Source organism: Alexandromys fortis, unplaced genomic scaffold (assembly GCF_014885135.2).
Source record: "Alexandromys fortis isolate MF-2015 unplaced genomic scaffold, M_Fortis_MF-2015_v1.1 scaffold_12, whole genome shotgun sequence".
NCBI lineage: Eukaryota > Metazoa > Chordata > Mammalia > Rodentia > Cricetidae > Alexandromys > Alexandromys fortis.
In genome coordinates, this window is record NW_026067937.1 from 5,979,448 (window position 1) to 5,999,048 (window position 19,601).

Below are 19,601 nucleotides of genomic sequence, written 5' to 3' on the forward strand. Positions count from 1 at the left end.
CTTGTTTAACTGCAGAGAGGCTCAGAGCTGACCTAATGGGTGCTTGGGTTCAAAACGGTGTCGACCTGCAGGCTCACGTCTCCAGCCCTTCCCAGTCAGCGAGGAGGTGAGCCACGTGGCTTGCAGGGGTCTGCTAATGCATCCCGATTCCCACAGCATGGCCTGACAAAGACGCCCGCATTTTGAAATGAGTGTCCTGGAAGCAATTCCACTTTCAAGGCAGCTTCTCGGATGAGTGCCACTCCCAAAGACATAAAGAATATGAAAGATAGTTTCTAGGGTAAATCCGTCACACCGGGCTTTCTGCCGCTTGCCAGCTACAATGTGGAAGCTGCGACAACTGGGTGAGGAGCCAGCTCAGCAGATGCCCACTGCTGAGAAGAGTGCATTTAGAGGTTAAAATCAGTCTATTTGGTATAACCCCGGTGAGCCTACGGTCCAAAGAGCATCTCTGACGGTTTAAATTTTACTTTTATTAGTTAAGTTGATGTCTTATGCCAGATGATCCAGCTTTACAGCATGTCATGACCCTGGGGTTTCAGGAGGGCAGTGGGTTTGAAAGGATGCTCAGAGAGCTTTATGATCAAACTTAAAAGCAAACAGCCATAGAAAGAAAACAATGTACTCTGAACTCCACTTTCTTTCCTATAAACAAAACAAAAGCCAGCATCTTTTGTTAATATTTATATAATGCTTGTTATAAACACTGGGACAATCAAGTAGTCCAAAATTTCTTCAGGTTTTTTTTTTTTTTTTTTAAATCTAGCTCCTAGAGCTGCTGATAAGTGTTATGTGAAAATAAATGTCTATGGAGAAAGACTTGAATACTGCCGGGTTAAACAATGTTGTCTATTTCCTATTGTCAGACTTCTCAGGTTTTTGAATATGCAGATATACCATAAAATGTCAAAAAGAAAAAGACATCATCATATATTTTCTAAACAGGGTTGGCTACAGAATCTTCTACGGAGCCCTCTCACTTGCAGTGTATTCTGAGAATACCTTGGGGATTAATTGATGCTTAAGTTCTCAGTAAATAATGGCCATTCCCAGCCCATTGATGGGGCTCTACTTTGATGCTGAAAGCCTGCCTAAGGGTACACTCACTTCCTGCAGGTTCAGCAAGGTCTGAGCTTGTCAGCTGCACTGCTGCAAGAGTGAAAGGAGAGTACATGTACACGCAATGCTCCATGCAATGCTGCGTGCTGGCATTTCCAAGCTGGAGATGCAATGCCAAGTTGAAACGCTGGGAAACATACTCCAAGTCAGGTGACCACCAAGCAGTCTGGGAAGATGCCCAAAGATGCCAGCCTCTGTAGAGGCAAAGTGGTGGCAGATCATGATTAACCCTCAGGTGGTCTAATGTCTAATGGCTTGTGAAAAGCTCACCGGGACACAGCCCTGCAGGCCGTGTATGCACAGGCGACCGACCTGCTTTCTCTTTCCTATCTAACTGTCACCAAGGAAAGCTAAACAGAAACTAGAAACCATTGTCTTCCTGTGAAATGAAACCTGGACAAACAGATGCATGAAGTCCCCGGCTGAATGAGCGTACTGAGACACTCGCTCTGCTTTCGTCACCAGAGTCAGCACTGTTGTTTCCTGGGCGTTGGCAGCTGTCACACGCTTTGCAACGCAACCTTTAGTTCTCCCTGTAACTCCGTGAGAAGTCCAATACTTCATTCCCTCCACAGAAAGGAAGTGAGAGCCGGGGACAGAGACAGAGTCAGCTGAATCTAGATCTGTCACCAGAGCCTGTTTCCCACCTCTTCATCCAACAAATATCTGTGAATCTTTACCTTGAACGATGTGCAGCGAGGAGTGGGTCAGGGAAATAGACAGGGATTCTGTTCTCAAGAGGAAATGAGATGTTAAGATGCAGGGCTTGGGACGTTGAGATCTAAGTACCCGGAGGTGCAAGCTAAAGCCAGTCAGTATTCTGAATGCTCTGTGTAGTCGAGGAGAATCCCGCATGAGAGGATTTGAACAGAGGACACAGGGAATCACACAGGCAGGAAAATGGATTTTAGTATCACATCAGACTGCACATTACAGAGGAGGACAAGGGAGACTGGGAGCTAAGTGCCCTATGCACCCTACCAGCTCTGCTGCTGGGCTAGCTCCAACAGGCAGACTGGAGAGGACATCATGCAGTTCTTGTGCCCACTCTGAACGACCCTTCCTGAAACTGCAGTCGCAGAGTGTCTTCTCAGTGCCTAAGGCCCCTGTTTTTCCCTTTCTGCCAGTTCAGAATGCACCCTACTTCAGTACAGGTTCAGATGCCTTCGGCAAGCGCTTGGAACATCCTCTAAAACCCTCTCACTCAGTCCATTCTGGGGTGTTTTCTCATGTTGGTTCCCGCCAGTGCGGAACTGTCTGACTTCTCTGGTTAGCACAACGCCCACACCCCAGACCCCTGTCTCTTGTCGGGACTCCCAGCACCGTGCTTTCCACCCACTGTAAGGAGTCTCTGGACCTCAAACTGTCATCAGTACGCCTTCTGCACAGCCTTTTGTGGTGTCCTGGTGGGCTGATAGGTCAGTGAGTTCCAAAATCCAAAACATTTGTTTTCTTCAGAAAGACTAATGGTTTCCAAGAGCCATTTGTTACAATGAAGCTGCAGCAATGAGCTCCAGGCTGTTGACAGTATTCATCTGAAGCTTACGGGGATGACACGGAACTACACCCTGGGAGGAGCCAAGACCCTTCCTAGAGCTCTTGGAACATCACTTCTTCCCCTCTGTGCAAACGGCGTGATTTTATACTATGTGGTGGAAAAGGTATCCGCAGCAAGTCCATTAGATCCTGTGCAAATATTTGGGTACAGCTGTAGTTTACAGCAGTAAGGACGGAAAAAAAAAAAGTCTGCTCCCAAGAAAAAGCAATGCTTACATAAATTTATTTTCTGTATCTTGCAGCTGCTATCACAAAATAACATAAACTGGATGGTGTGTGTGATAGGAATCTCTTTCTCACTGTTCTGGAAGCTGGAAGTACGAGACCAAGGCAGACTTGGTATCCAGTGAGCATCAGACTGCACTTTGTGGCTGTGACCCTTCATGGTGAAAGAGGATGCCAACAGCTCTCTGGCGTCTCTAACACCATCCCTCACCAGGACTCTTCCTTGTGATCCAATCACCCACTAAGGTCTCTGAGACTAACACACTGATGACTGGGCTTCTAAGACTAGTAGTTCCTAACCACGGCAGGTTGGAAATTAGTGGCTTATTTTTGGCAGTGAGAAGGGATGACAGCAGGACTTGAACTTGTGATGCTGCTGCCTCAGCCTCTCATGTTCTGGGATGACAAGTATGCTCTACAATGCCTGGCTGGGGGTTAGGTCTCTTCTCTTCTCTTCTCTTCTCTTCTCTTCTCTTCTCTTCTCTTCTCTTCTCTTCTCTTCTCTTCTCTTCTCCTCCCCTCCCCTCCCCCCCCCAAGACAGAGTTTCTCTACCTATCCCTGGCTGTCCTGGAACACACACTGTAGACCAAGCTGGCCTTGAACTCAGAACTCTGCCTGTCTCTGCCTCCCAGTGCTGGGATTAAAGGCGTGCGCCACCACCTTATAGATATGAACCACCACAGCAGATTCATCTGGTATGATTAAGTTTTAGCATATGAATTTGGGGAGGATATATTTAGTCCACAGCAATACAGGACATCTTGTATAATGAAACACTGTCTAAGCCATTAAGAATGAATATGAAGTGGTGGGCAGATGGCCGGAAGTTCAGTGTGCTTGCTGCCAAGCCTGACAACCTGAGTTCAGTCCTGGAACCCACGGTGAGAGGAAAAAGCCAAACTCTGACCTCAACACCTGTGCCATGTGCATATGTACAAAATATCCACAAACACACACATGTAAAAACTCTCAAAAGATCATGAAAAATTATATATATATTTTGGCTTAGAAAGACATGTCTAGTGAAAACAGTATTCAAAGTTTCACATTTTTGTAAAGAAAATCCCCCACATCTTGAAGACATAAACACTAAGCAATGGCATTACAGATGATTCTAACATTTCTGCTGTGATCTGTTTTAAAGTCTGTCAGCACTGGAAATATTAGACATATAATAAAAATATAGAGAATGGAGTTTCCTTGGAGGACGGGAGGTGGGAGGCACCACTTGCCCTGGCATTCCTCTTTTATTTTTCCCATTTTTGTAAACTTTTTTCTATTTTATACGAGTGGGCATTTTGCCTGCCTATATATCTGTGCACTGTTTGTGTGCAGTACACATGGAGAAGGGGGTGCGGAAGGGAAACATATGCAGAAGCCATCAGATCCCTAGTACTGAATTACAGATGGTAGTGAGCTGCCATGGGGGTGCTGGGAATTGGACCTGGGTCCACTGCAAGAGCAGCCAGTGCTCTTAACTGCTGAACCATCTCTCTCCAACCCCCTTTTGTTCATTTGATTAAAGTAGAACATATGCCCACTTAGCATATATAAAATCATATTGGAAAAAAAAAACCAAACCCAAATATCATCTCATAAGTAAAAGCTTCAAAGGCAAGCAGTAGTAATTTAGAGCATGCATCAAGACAGAAAATTGTGACCAGAGACAGCCCACCTAGAAGGTATCACTACAACAAGGCCCTTGAGGATACAACCCTTTTCCACCCACTGTGCAGTTTTTCAACAGAAAAAAAAAAAGAAAACAAAAACAAACAAACAAAAACCTTCTTCATGAATGAGAAGCAGCCACTGGGAAAGACACAGCTCCAAAGGCTGGAGATCCCACTTAGCTCCTCCTCAGCCACGTTACCAACTCGTTTCTTTGTCTCCGACAGTCTCCTCAGAAGCCAGAAGGGAGAACTTTTTACTGGCCAGCTCTATGCAACTGATGCTGAGTTCTACTTCTTTTTTTTTTTTTTTTTTTTTTTTTTTTTTTTTTTTTTTTTTTTTTGTTGTTTTTTTTTTTTTTTTTTTTTTTTTTTTTTTTTTTTTTTTTTTTTTTTTTTTTTTGGTGTTTCGAGACAGGGTTTCTCTGTAGCTTTGGTGCCTGTCCTGGAACTACCTTCTACTTCTTAGTGCTCCAAAGGACCTTCTCCTTGCCTGGATTTCATCTCACACACCTCTCAAACAGGATCATGCTCAACCTCCTCCTCTGAGTGCGGGTTCCTCTATGGAGGGTGGGGCGGGGCTTAAGGTCTGCTCTTCCAACAAGCTTCTAGCTAATACCGACACTTCAGAACAGACTCCCTGTTCCGAGCCAGACCTCAGCCACAATTTCTCAGACAGGACACCTGACTCAGCTCACGAATGCTGAGCTTAAATCAAAAGTAGGACACATACTGCCATTACCCAGGAGAGCATTGCTCCGCTTTGGGGAAACCCTTAGCTTTTCGGGCCACTAGAGATCGATCGAGTGATCAAGCAAGTGATCCAACAGAGCCTGTAAGGACCTGGAGGGTCTAATGCTCCTAAAAACCAGCCATTGACACAGTGACCAGGGAGCTGGCTCTAACAACTGAGCTGCCTTATAGAACACTGTATACCCAACCAGAATCACCGGTAGGTGCCCAAAGATTCTACTCATAAACAGAATTCGAAAGACATTCCTCAACCACCCCCAGACAAAAATTACTGATTTGTTTCCCTGAAGGCTGGCAACGGGAGAAAGCGCAAGGGCGGAGAACAGGTAGACGTCCTGTTTAAGTTAAGGGGCATGGGTAACAGACAACAAAGGTGGGAAGAGCAGCGGGAGGACAATGAAAATGGCGTGAGGGGCCCAGGCCACACCGCTGCAGCTGGAAGCCTGTCCCCAGGGACCTGGGACAATGGCAGCAGTCTCTGTGTTTGCGCACACCCCACTTGATACTGTCTGGACCCAGAGGGGTGTTAATGAGGCTCGGTGGAGAGGCACACTCCATTTTTCATCACTGACACTCAGACGGGCAGCCCTCAGCCCAGGACCCAGGCCAGTCAATCAGACACCAGTTCTGCGGTGTATAAACACCTTCCACTCTCCATCAGCGAGGGAGGCAGGTGCTGGCGATCTGGTCACGGTCAGTTGGACAATCTGATAAAGCCTTCCTGGGGTCATAGTGGACCGAGAATAGACCCGGCATAATTAGACCGGGAGGAGGGGGGTTGTCAGGCAATCCAGGCGGAAATAACAGGGCCTCTGCCAATCAAAGAGAAACCCAACTGAGGGGGCGGCCAGGGAGGGGAGTGTCTGTTGTGCGAGTGGACAGTGGGGGAGGGGAGCTTTCCCAGAGGCTGGCTGGTGACTCTAGAAGGACTGAGCGGCTCATTATGCGAGATCCTGAGCTGGGCGTCACTATCGATCACTATCTGGGGTCTCAGGGGATTCATCATTATGCAGCAGGACCCGGTGTGAGCTTTGCTTCTGCGGCAGAGCAACATGGCCATGCATCCTTGCCGGCACAAATACAAGGGGGCCCTTCCTTTCCCCGGCTCAACCATCCCACAAGCCTTTTATTCCTGAAGGTGCGGGAACAGGGAGTCGGTACAGAAAGACCACAGCAGACTTTGCGTTTGCAGAGCTCTTGTGTTTGATCACAGGGGAGCAGGTGAGGCCCAAGGGAGGCTGACCGCCTCGCTCTTTGGTTCTGTCACACATGGACAAAATGCCAGACTTCTCGGGATTCCTCCCTTTCTGAGCGCTCAGCTTTGTCCCAGAACAGGGCTGGACTTTATCTCACCGGTCCTGTACCTCTTGCTGCTTGCCAGGGATCTAGAAAGCATCTAGGCTCATTTCTACCATTGTTTCTTTCCTTACTAAGCTAAAAGTCACCTCCCTGCAGTTTGCTTTTGTACCCAGGCCATTGGTAGCTTCTGTACTTGGCCTCCATTGCTTCTTGGAGAAGGATCAACACACATTCCAAATTCAACTTTACAACTTAATGCACTGAAAAAGTTTCTTGGGAGAAAAAAATCGCCCTGCACACTTAAGGCAGCAAATGTTACCAGGGCCTCGCCCTGCTCTGCACACACAGGCTCCTTCCAGTGCCTACTTCTAGGCCCTCTCCGCCTGTTCTTGGTTCTCACCGTCCCTCCATTTGGACACATTTATCCCTCCCCATTCACTTCCAGTAAACAAAAGCCTTTTAACTGTTATTCTCAGCATGTCCCCTTGGAGGCTGGAAACCATATTTATAGGCATCATTCTGAGTGAAAGCCAGGCTCAAAAGCTTGAATGTGGCTCGATTCCATTTATATGATATTTTCCAAAGGCACAGCTATGAGGACGGCACAGATTCCCCAGGACCCAAGCGTTAGGAGAAGCCTATGTGAGGGGGCTTCTTGGAGTGATAGCATCGCTCTGTTTTCTGATCAGTGTAGTGGGTACATGCAAATACATATGTTAAGTTTCATACAATTAACTGTATACATACCATCCAACAATCAGTTGTAAAAAAGGGCAATTTAAAAAAAAATGTATGCACCAATACTATGGAGGTGAGGAAATTCTTTAACCAGCAATGATCAACTGAGCCTCATTAACCAATAGAGTCCTTTCTTGAAATCCATTGGGGACAGCTTTCTACACAATCTACACAGCTTCTCTTTGCAAGCCAGAGCTTTCATGCACTGCCTGACACTGGGATCTCTCTCCATTGCAGGCAATGTGAATGAAACTCACCATCTGCCCCACGGAGTCCCTTACAACCACGGGAACTTTCTAGGGCCCACCACGTGAGCATCAGGTCACCTCCCTCACCTCTCTTCCAGGCATTTTCTCCCTCTCTCACATCCGGCCTTCTTCCTTTCCTTAAACACACCAGCTGTCTCCACCTGTGACGTTCCTCCTTCCGTGTCTGCATGGCTGGTTCCTCTGCTTACACAGATCTTGGCTCCTTAGAGAGGCCTCTGCTAGTCCTCCGAATGTATCATTGTTTCCGTATTTCCTTCCCTTTTATGGAACATCTCACTATCTTGTTTGTCCCTCTGTTCCCTGGAAGACGTGTACTCTACCGAGGATCTCCTTGATCATTAGGATGTCTGGATCACCTAAAATATGTCCCAGAGATGCTCAGAATGGAGTAAGCCATGGAGAAGACAGAGCTCTAACAAAATGAAGAAACTATGGGGTAAAGGGTTGTATATCCAACTCCAAGTCCGTTACAAGTCTTTTACTAACTTGCAAAACTTTCCATGAAATATCTCACCTCCTTTTTGCTAGCATTGCATCACCACAGTTTTCAAACAGAATTTATTCTACTGTTTACACCTGTGTAGCTATCATCTCGACTCAAGTCATTTTTATTTTGTTATTACTTTATTTTCTATTTTTCTTGCCTCCTCACCCTCTGTCTTTTTCTCCATCAATATCAATTTAAGCACCTAAAAAAAAAAAACCCCTTTACTCCAAGAGCACAAGCCAGAGGTAGGGACACTCGTGATTTTCTTCGTTGCAAGAAGAAGAATAAAAGGTTTGCAACAGCTGTGTCGCTTCCGTGTTTTGTGACTGCTTTAAGGCAGGCCTGAAAAGGCTGCAGCAGAGGGACAAACAGCTCAGCCGGTGTGCTGTCCTTCCAGAGCCCCATTAGTCTTCATAGCCTTGATTGCAGCCTGGGGGAGGGGAGGGCGGGCTGCTCCTAGGCCCTTGGGGAGAGGGCAATGAAGAATGACCCTCTCCCCTCCCATTCAAGCCAGGCTTCTGTGCACCGCAGAAACCGCTCCCTCAATACAGAAAGTTGGGTAGATGGGTTGGAACGGAACAGCTCCCTTGCCCCAATTTTATGTTTAAGTCTGAAGAGTTTTTAGGTGGTGCCTAAAGTTGATCATAGACCCCACTATTCCCAGTTGTCTTATACTAATCCCAATTATTTTACACGGAACAGCTTCCTCAGAACAAATTAACAGAGATAAATGGCCTAGCCCTGAAGGCACTCCCCAACTGTATGGAGGCAGTCCTATGGACTACATACTGGGCACTGGTTCTTAATTCCAGGCGATCTCTCTGCAGCCATGAACATTATAAGCCCCAAATTCTTTTATCACCGACTGCTTCAGAATGTCCCTATCCTTGTTAGACAAGCTAACACTAAACATTCCAAGAAGAATGAGCAAATGAGCAGTTGGCCGTTAATTTGTTTTTAAGCTTTCTAAGGTCAGAAAAAAAATAAATTAGTAAAAATATTGGCACTATGAAAATTTCTCATTATCAAAAAAGAGAAGTTTAAAAAATAATCCCAAATGGAGTCATGATAAAAGCGGTTTAAAAACACTGAGTTTTAATCTAGTAAGTAAACAAAACCTCATCAATCTAATCTTCTGTTATAACCTGCGTTGTTCATTCTAAGAGTTGCAGTATCTATGAAGGCTGTCAGCTTTTTATGAAAGGTAAGAGTGGAGAGAGGCCATTTTTCTACAAAGAAAGCCCCCAGGATGGCGCGTGTTTGTGCTATACAGGGAAGAGATGGAATTAGGACCCTTCACCGCAAAGGTGCTGACCACGACAGCTGGATCACTCTGTGCTGAAGGTGCTGCGGGAGAGCAGGTGTAGACAGAGGCCTCAGAACTCTCCTTGCTCGCCTGTCCCAAACTGCAGAGTCCCGGGAGAAAGAGGCCTCTCTTGCACATATGAAAAAGCAATTTTTACCTCCAGTGCCTGTGGACTGGCATATGGCGGGGCCATAGAAAAACCTTTGTAAGTAGCCCTTCCCTTCTCCCGGCTTCACACCCTTCATGCCCTGCCCTTTCTACAGCTGTCTGTCCCGGCCCAGACCACAGGGCTCGCCATGAAAAGGTGTACTCTGCCTCTTCTGGTTTTCTCTCAGTATGAAAGCCCCATGATCTGATGTGGGAGTGTCATATATCAATCTGTTGATTTCATTGGTTAAGCAATAAAGAAACTCCTTGGCCCTGATAGGTTAAAACATAGGTGGGAGGAATAAACAGAACAGGATGCTGGGAGAAAGAGGAAGTGAGCTCAGACTCGACAGCTCTGCTCTCTGGAGCAGAGACACCATGCTCCGCTCTCCCGATAGCTCTGCTCTCAGAGCCACACACAATGAAGCTCCGACCCAGGATGGACGTAGGCTAGAATCTTTCCGGTAAGCGCACCTTGGGGTACTTACACACATTATTAGAAATGGGCTAGTCCAGGTGCGAGAGTTAGCCGAGAAGAGGCTAGATATATTGGGCAAGCAGTGTTGAAAAGAATACAGTTTGTGTGTTGTTATTTTGGGGCATAAGCTAGCCAGGCGACCAGGAGCCGGGGTGCTGGGGACGCAGCCCCGCCGCGCCTATTTCAACAATGATCATGTAAACATAACATTTGAATGACTTTTCCTGTTAGTCTGTCTTTTGTCATTTCCTAGAACCAGTCAGAGATTAAGAACTAAGGGCAGGGTGACCTTCCCCTTTCTCTCCTGATTCAGACGCTCTTTGACTTACAACAGCTCAGCTCGCCATTTTGGACTTTACAATAGTGCAAAGCAATTCACAGACACCCTCTCTTGTGGTCTCATGATACTAGACAGTGCCAACAAGCCACAGCTCTCCAGTCAGCCAGACAACCACAAAGATGAACCGACACACTTCAATGCACTTTGCTAACCCAGGATGATCACTAGGTTATCCCTGTATTTTTCAACTTATATTTGAATTTATAATATTTTTTAGGGGGGTTATCATAGGTCAAAAGTATCTATATATGGTTAGGATAGGATGGTCAATGAACTATCACCAAAAACAAAACAAAACATTAAGATGGCTAGCTACTATAAACAAAACAGAAAGTAACAACTGTTGAGATATGAAAAAACTGGTGCCTTCCTGGGATTGTAAAACAATGCGACTGGCATGAGAAATATGACGGCAAATCCCTAAAATATTAAAAATATAAATACCATATGATTCAGCAACCTCACTCCTGGGTACATATCCAAAGATCTAAAGCACAGGTGCTGTAAACACATGTTTAGGATTATTCACCATGGCCAAGAGGTAGAAATAACCCAAATGCCCACCAATGCAGGAAGAGATAAAATGGTATGCACATACAAGGCAATATTGCTCCGCTTCAGAAGGGAAGGCAATCCTGTCACACACTTCAGCATAACTGAGCCTTGAGGTCCTGATGTCGAGTAAAATCAGTCAGGCACAGAAGATGAGTTCTACACAGCTCCACTTCCAGGAGGTGTCCAAAATAGCAAAGCACAAAGCATCAGAGAGTAGACTCGTGAATATCACCTTGAGGAAAAGGGGGTGATCTGTTAATGAACAGAGGTTCAGATGCGCAAGATGACGTCTGGAGGTCTGCTTCACAGCAACATGGGTACATTCTCCACTACTGAACTTCTCCTGAGATTAGTCACACTGCTAAATTTTGGGTCATGCAATTTTTTAAAACCATAATCTTAAATTATTTTAAAGATAGGAAGGCCAAATACCACCCAAAAATTGAGTGCCTTTATGGTAGTAGGCTCTTATTTTCTCTCACATTGTTGTTTTAATGTTTTATAGTGATTGAATAATATCACAAAAATCAGTAGAAACATTTTCCATTTATTAAGAAGAAAGTAGTGTTTAATATGGTTCCAAAGATAGGAAGTAGGATTATACAGTTACACCAATTGCCAACGTGAGGTGCCAGTCTCTGCTTGAAGTGGCAGGTTAAAGTCTAAGCTGGACATGTAGCTCAGTGGTAGAGTGTTTGTCTAGCATGCACACGGCCCTGGGTTCCAGCCCCTGCACTACCAGAAAACAAAGTATTTTCCATCCAATCTGAGCACCTTAAATAGTATGACTATTTTTCTGAGGTTTATTAATTTTTATTTTGTGTGTGTGGGTGCTCTGTCTGCATGTATGTACACCATGTGCATGTAGTGCCCACAGAAGCCAGAAGACAGTGTCTGGTCCCCTGGAACTGAAGCCACAGACTGTGAGTGCTGGGCACAGAACCTGAGTCTTCTGGAAGAGCAGCCGGGGCTCTTCATCAATGAGCTGTCTCTCCAGGCTCAGTATGAATATCCTAAGAATTCCATTCTAGCCTTTATTTAGCTCTATCTTCAGAAGTGCTTCTAAATGGGATAGCATTTCTCCATCCCAAGAGACTCCTGCATATTTCTGCACTTTTGAATCAGAATGGAGCTTATAGTCTATGATTATACTAAATGAAGACCCTACCACTTAAAGTTATTTTAAATTTGTTTTTTTTTAAAGCACTTACATTAATTACTGAAGAAATAAGACTCTATGTACAGTGCCTGGAAACTTAGAAGTACTTGGATGAACATCTGCAAGTTTTGAATACTAATAAAAATATAGCAAGTCTACAAGCTCATAACGTTATGAATGGCATTACTAAGAACAAGAATGAATTTTAAAAACCAGGTTAGAGAGAAATATTGAGAATCACACAGTTATATTTAAGAAACTCAAGTGAGCAATGATGAAGAGCAGAAGACAATGAGCAAGGGGCGTGTGTCCCAGATCGGGATGGGATCCGGCCCATGAGATTATCCTTCCTCTCACTGTTCCATAAATAATTTGCATTTTCAAGATGGCAGCTGGAGCTATTGTTTACCCTGTGGCCAGGGAGCAGTGAAGGCAGATGTATCTGCTGCCAAGATGACATCCAATTCTGCCCGGACCATGCCAGTATATATAACTTCAGAAAAAGACTTTCTAAAATTTAAAAAACGGGTCCCTCTCTCTAATAGAGAACAGAAGTCAAAGCTGGGAGATAATGTAAGAAACTCATTAACCACATATGGCGGGTACGACAATTGCCTTCCAATGTCAAGAGCAGGTGGCCTTCAGGAACAACTTCAGACGAAGAAACACCACGGAACAAAAGAAGTATGTGCCAGAGAGGACAGAATAATTTGACTTGAACACAGATAAGTGTCTCTGGGAATTCCTCAGTCAGGACTAATAGCTAAAATTACCAGCTTAAACTATTTCCCATGTTCACTCTCTGAAGTACTATAAATGGAAACGGTTATAAATTTTTTTTCCCAATAAAGTGTTCACATTCTTCTTTCTAAGACACAAGAGACTAACAGTCATTTAAGACCAACCGAGGAAAAAAAACAGCATTAACAGCCACTGTGCAAGTCCTGAAAAACTTCATCTGCTGAGTGGAAATGCAGTTAGTGACTCCCAAGTTTCCCTGGCTCTAAGTGTTATGAGAGCCTGGAGTCTGGTCATTACCTGTGTCTATCCACGAGCCTCACTCAGATCTGAGCAATGCCACACTCATCCCCAAGGAAATAGGCCAAGTGTCTGTAACAGCTAAGAACTTTGGGAATTAGAGGACAAGAGTGTCTTCTTCTAATTGGATCAGAATCAGCTTTGATGTCTTCATTCCATGTGGACCATTCTGCATCCCAGCCAGCCTCACAAGGGGTAAGCATGCTCCCAGCCTGGAAAGAGGCAGCTAGAGGTCCTTTGTTAATAGAGCACCTGCATAGTCAACCAGGGAAACTCGCCTAACACAGAGTGGGCAGAGACAGGTCTTTGGCATGGTTCCTCCGGCAACTGATCTCCCTTATGTTTGTTTTTTAAAATATTTTTATTAGTAACACAAATGAGCTGCTTTTGGTTGAAATGGTCCCAAAAAGAAGTCTGTGTTTATGGCTAAGCAGAGCTTTTGCTTGTTCAAAGCTTTGCAGAAGCTTACACAAACGACACAAAAGTGCCATTAAAATGAGTACCTGAGGAATCAGAACTCAACTGATCTGCATAGACCCATATACTAATTTGGCCCAGTCCTAGGCTGACTCAATACAGTTTCTGAATCAACTGACAAACCTAAAGAGAGACATATTTCCTTCTGCTCATGACCCTGGCCTGATCTGCTGGATGCAAGGCTGCATTCCTTCTCCGTCTATAATTCCTCCCTCCTCATTAACAATGGAAGGAAAAGCTGGTGCTTCTGGGGAGGACTGAGAATCATTTAACAAGAACTCGCTTGGGAACCTCTAGAACAGTTTTAGAGTTATATGTTTTGTGGCACAATACTCTTTCTTCCTTTGCAAATGGATGAAACGTCCAAACAGCCCTTGGAAATTCTTTGCGTTACAGTCTATGAAGATGGTCGCCCCACCAGGGCCTCTGGTTTCTATCCTGGGCAGAAGTCAGTCATTTTGCCTTTGCTCACCAGACGGTCTAAGTCCTTATGGAATACTTCTCATGTGCCAGGACATGTGACTCAAAACAAATAAAAGCCCTGCCTAAAAGGGTCTTACTATAAACACACACATGCCTGTGCGCGCGCATGTGTGTGTGTGTGTGTGTGTGTGTGTGCATCTGTGCACCACAAAGTAGTTGTTGGTGAGGAAAAAGGTGAGCAAGAAAGCAAGGAAAGACGATGGGTCTGGAAAGCAGGGGGAGAAGAGAAGATGTCCTGTACTAAGAGAAGGAGGCTTCTGTGGGCCACTGGGTGGAAGTTACAATGAGGGAGTCTTCCCAAGGGTGGTAATAAAGATTCGCCTAGGAAAAATGAGTCAGATCACAAAAGGCTGGAATTTTATGCTAAGTGTGATAAGAGGTCTTTGGCCAGGGGAGTATGATAAAACTTGCATCCCAAACAAAAGTAAAAGCACCTGACTCTGGTTTCCAAGAAACCAAAGAGACAGAGCAGGAATACAGGTTAAGCAGCAGCAGCGGACAGAGGATATACAGTAAGTGGCTCAGACCAGAAAAGCAGCTGGGGAAATGGAGTTTTTAGGGCAGGATCTCCTGGCAAGCTTTGGGCCAGCTTGTGTGGGGTAGAGGAGCAAAGGGTGGAGGGCAAGGGCGGTGGTGTAGGTTAAATGTGCTGTTTATGGGGTCAAGGGAAACATTGAAAGAGGATCAGGGAAGCAAACCCAGCATGTGAGCTTTGTCCCATGACATTGGACTCTCAGAATCAAGGGAATCTTGCAGGGCTGGACCTAGACAGAGAGGAGGCCCTTCAGGGAGCCATCCTGCCTGGGTTCCACCAGCCTTAGGAGGGAAGGAAGAACTTGTAAAGAGGACTGAGGAGGAGGAGATGCCTCATAAGCTTCAGAGAAAAGCGTGCAGGTGTGGAGCAGCATGGAGTGAGAGAACAGGGCAGAGGTCAGGGTAATGTCTGGAGTCTGCATGAAGGACACGAGACATTCTTTCTCCTTTTTCCATTTTTGGCAACTTTCATATCATCTGAAATTATGTCAAATGAATGTTAAAAGAAAAAGAAATACCATTTTGGGGGGTGAAGCAAGATGAAGATCTAAGAAAGGATACCCAGAACTTGTGGACACACATACAAGATTGTGGTAATCTGTAATCCCTGGCTGCTATAATGAAGGGTCATCATATAATAAAGACTGGGTATTTTATAAGTAACAGAAGTTTATGTCTAGCAGTTCTGGAGCCTTGGAGGTTTGAGATTACAATGCCAGCTTCGCTGGGGTCTGGTAAGGACTCCATCCCATATTGTAGAAATAAGCTCTTTATGAGCTCCCTAGGGTATCTTTTATAAGGTCACAAAGATCCCATAGTTATGATCAAATCACCTGCCAGAGGTCCCACCTCTCAATACCATCATGCTGGGATGGAAGCAAGATTCAAACCTATGACTCTTTTTTCTCTTTTTTCTTCCTTCCTTCCTTCCTTCCTTCCTTCCTTCCTTCCTTCCTTCCTTCCTTCCTTCCTTCCTTCCTTTATTTTTCCATACACTTTTATACAGTCAATCACTTTAATACTCTGAGACATCAAATCATTAGCATTCTGTTGTTTAGGCAGTGGAGTTGCCCTATGAAGACAACCAAATCTGTGGCACCTTAATCTCGAACTTCTCAGTCTCCTAATATGAAAAGTTAATCTCTGTTCCTCATATATTAGCCAATCTCAGGTATTCTATTACAGCAGTACCAACAAGCTAAGACACCCAGGCTAAATAAATGGCCCAACTTTACACATAATGTGTATAAAGAGGAATCAGAACCCAGGACCATTGGTTTTAGCTATTCCAAAATATAGCACAAAGTGTATATCCACAAATCATTACAAACCACTACCCAAACCCAGTCACTCGTAGAACACTCGGCATAAAAACTTGTGGAGGCCCCAAAACGTGAGCCTATTTTCACCTTGTCTGATGGTCAGAGAGTTTGGAGGTTGTTCCAAATTGTTGACAAGTGTGGCTAGACATCCTGAATCAGGATGTGGTTACTTGGTTCTTGACATTAAGATGGTTCATACAAGAAGATCCATTCTAACCTGACAGATGGTCAAGATATGCAAGCATACTTCTGCCCCTTCTTTTGTAACATGAAGTTACCTGGGGAGTGGTATCCTGCCTTCAGGATACTTGGTCTAGGGTAGCTTCACTGCCTAAACAACGAAATGCTAATGACCTGATGTCTCAAGTGTTAAAACAACGGTTCCAGTTGTCCTTTGTATCATGTTAAAGGAGTCTTTTGTTGCCTTCTTCCCCCTTTTATATTTGGGTATAAAGGCATATGGAAAATTAAACACAGGCGATTTCAATAATCACAAAAACTCCCTCCCAGTACTATTCTATGGTTTCTGATCTATTATTTTAAAATGTGCCTTCATATTCTTTACTTATATTTCTAATCCCCTACCCTGACAAGTGGTATTTTTGTCGAGGCTGATCCCCGACAGAAACTCAGGCCTGAATTTCTACCTTTAAATTAGCATAAGGGATTACAGAAAGAAAATGGGTTGGGGAATCATTTCTTTTCTGTTCTTCTAAACCAATTACCTTTAAAAAGTCATTTGTTTTTGAGAGAAGATAAACGGGGGGGGGGGGGGGGGGTGGGCACTGTCAGGCTTGGAAAAAAGCAAAGCAAATGAGGTTAGTCCTTCCTATGTACAACCAGGCCTGCATGGTTGCTTAAATTAATAAAGATCTCTGTTTTAATTTTATCCTCGGTACTTCCTCGGCCTCTTTCAAATTCTGGCTCCTGAATATTTGAGTGATTGAAGACACAGCTTAAGGTTTCATAGGAGCTTTTCAGGGACGTCTGCATTAATCCTCTGCTTCATGCAATGTAGAAAACATTAAGCAAGATTGTCTGAAGTTAAAATATGTACTTAATTCCCACTACAGGGGATGGAGCTTTCTAACAGATGTTTTTCTGGAATGGCTGGTGACTATAAAATAGGAGGAACTGAAAGAACCAAAGTCAAAGTAGGTTTAAAAAGGATGGATTGGGCAGAGGTTTGGACTGGAGGTCGGAATAGCATAACAATTAAATTTCCAGACTGTTGCTTATGAAAAATATGCTGTCTTCGAATGGTTTCTGGGATACAGCTATGCATGGTGGTCATGGACCATAGAAAATGAACCTAAATTGATGTTTTTTTTTTTTTTTTAAAAAAAGATAATCATTTAAACAAGACATTTTCTCTGATGTTCAAGCCAAGATCTCCAAGGGTATCAGATTGCCTTGTTTTGAAGGAGTGTTCCAGAATTCCTGCAGTATGCTTACTCCTCATGGAAAACAATGCAGGCAGTTGTTAGCTTAGCCAAAAGAGACCGTAGGCTTTGCAGGCCAGCTCAGACCATTGCTGCTTCACATGTCAGGCCACCCTACCCTCCCAATGAACATTTCAACTCAGCAAAGGAACTCTGAATGATACCTTTTAAGGGACTTCGGACCTTGTCATGAGGTAACTAGCTTTTCTTTTTCTAGCTTCAAACTGATGAGAATTATACTTAGAACCCTGATATCAGCAGGCATTTGCAGTTTGCTCATCTGGGGCTCCCATTCTGCCTTATCTAGCACTTGAAAGAAGAAAGCTACAAACCCTGGAGAGGTAAGGGACCTGGGAGACACCCTGAGGTGTCCGTAGTGCATCCTGACTTTGAGAATGGCAATCACACGCACCCTCCAGTGCTCCAGTTTTGTATCTGTACAATGGAATGACTTTGTAGAGTCACCAGGAAGAACGAGCAAGACAAGAAAAAAGCAGATAGCATGGTAGCTGACTCGTGACCAGAGCTCTCTGCCTTCTACACACGACGGGGTGGGAGAAGCGCAAGCATGCCTCAAGGTAAGGACAGCGTCTCTTACGCTTCTTAAAATACCCTGGTTTCTTTGAGAGGAGCCATTTCCCAGCCTGCGGAATCTAGCTGCCACGCTAGCTCAGCATGAATACCCTCCATTAAGAATCATGTCACACTCTTCCTCCACAAGTCGTGAAAACCCAAATCAGACTGCATTCAGCCTTGGGTAGTGGGAGACGTACTGAAGGTCTTTCAATTTCCAAAGCCATGATCAGCATGAAATGTTCTCACACCGGGCGCTTCATATTGTAGAATTCAATTATAAAACCCTACCATTTAGCTTGTTAGGCTGGCTGTTCCACCCCAGAAAGAGTGACAAAAGATAATTTTTACAGCCAAGCCATGAGTTCCAGTGCTATAAATCACTGGTTATCAGATGAAGTAGAATTCATTAATACAAACGAGAAGCCTGAAAGGCACCCATTACTGTGCTATTAATTTGTTTGACAATCTACCGCATGGCAAGAGCTAAAATAGGCTGAGCAAGACTGCGTCTCATACAGAAGAATAATCTGGTCTCATTAATTTTTTTGTCTTGGGCTTGCCAAATGTAATTGGGCACAATCAGAATGCATACATCTCCTTGTAGCTTTTTCATCTTCTGTGCTTAAGGAAAAACACTGGGGGTGGGGTGGGTATGAGCTCAGAGTCTTGATACTCAATACAGACAACCAGGGAGAGGAGGGTTAGGGGGCTGGGGCTGTAGTCGGTGCCAAAGCATGTGCCTGACATGAACAAGGTCTGGGTTTGATCCCTGACACCAGATAAAAAAGACAGAAGGAAGAAGAAAAATTCCTAAGGAGGTTTTAACTTGGGGTAACTACTTCTTCCTTCTTGGTTCCCTTCCTTTGTTCTGCCTTCTGTGTGATTGTTTTAACAAGTGTGAATCATAAACTCCTTGGGTTAACTTGAGATATCCATCCATCCGATTTATTGGAGCAAGCAGTGGGAGAATTTACTTAATCCCTGTGCCTTTGCCAATATGGGAGGAAGGGAGGAAGAGGCTGGAAATGCCCGTCTGGTATTTTTGTGCTCTCAAGTTTTTCTGTCCAGCTGCAGGGCATTTTTGTGGCCCACAGGTCTTCCAGCCTCCAAAGCTGGTACTGGAAACAGACTTTACACCCCGAAAGGCTCTGACGTGACCATTGCTCCCGGAGACAGAGAGCAGCCTCCATTCCTATGCAGATCTCTTCCTTCTGCCTAGCCCACAGAGCTACTCAAATGACATGCCCTCAACATCAACAGAAGGGGAGGGAGGACAAACTGTGTTTTCAGAAACTGGGATTGTAGATAAAGGTTTGGGAATCAGAACTGGATCTTCTGGGTGGTCACTTGACTATATTAACATTAAAAAACAAACAAAAAATCTCATCAATGGCTGTATAAATTTCTTTCCTAACAAAGACAGCATAAACAATGAGGCTAAACAAATTGATGGGATTACATTCACCAGCATGTTTTTACCAAATTAGACTATATACACATCAGTATGCACACATATGTATGTGTATAACCTATGTGTATATACATGCGTATAGATATTTTCCATACCCTTTTATTCCCTTCAAAGACATAGCTTTTAATAGGGCCTATGACTTATTTAAGCCTTCTCAG

At 44.4% G+C, this 19,601-nt stretch overlaps 1 protein-coding gene across 3 annotated transcripts in view; it reads right to left on the reverse strand.

Moving 5' to 3' along the window:
* The window catches only part of Abtb2 (ankyrin repeat and BTB domain containing 2), a 154,459-nt gene that overhangs the window by 90,121 nt on the left and 44,737 nt on the right, over positions 1-19,601 (reverse strand). The gene's annotated exons all lie outside the window — the stretch shown is intronic.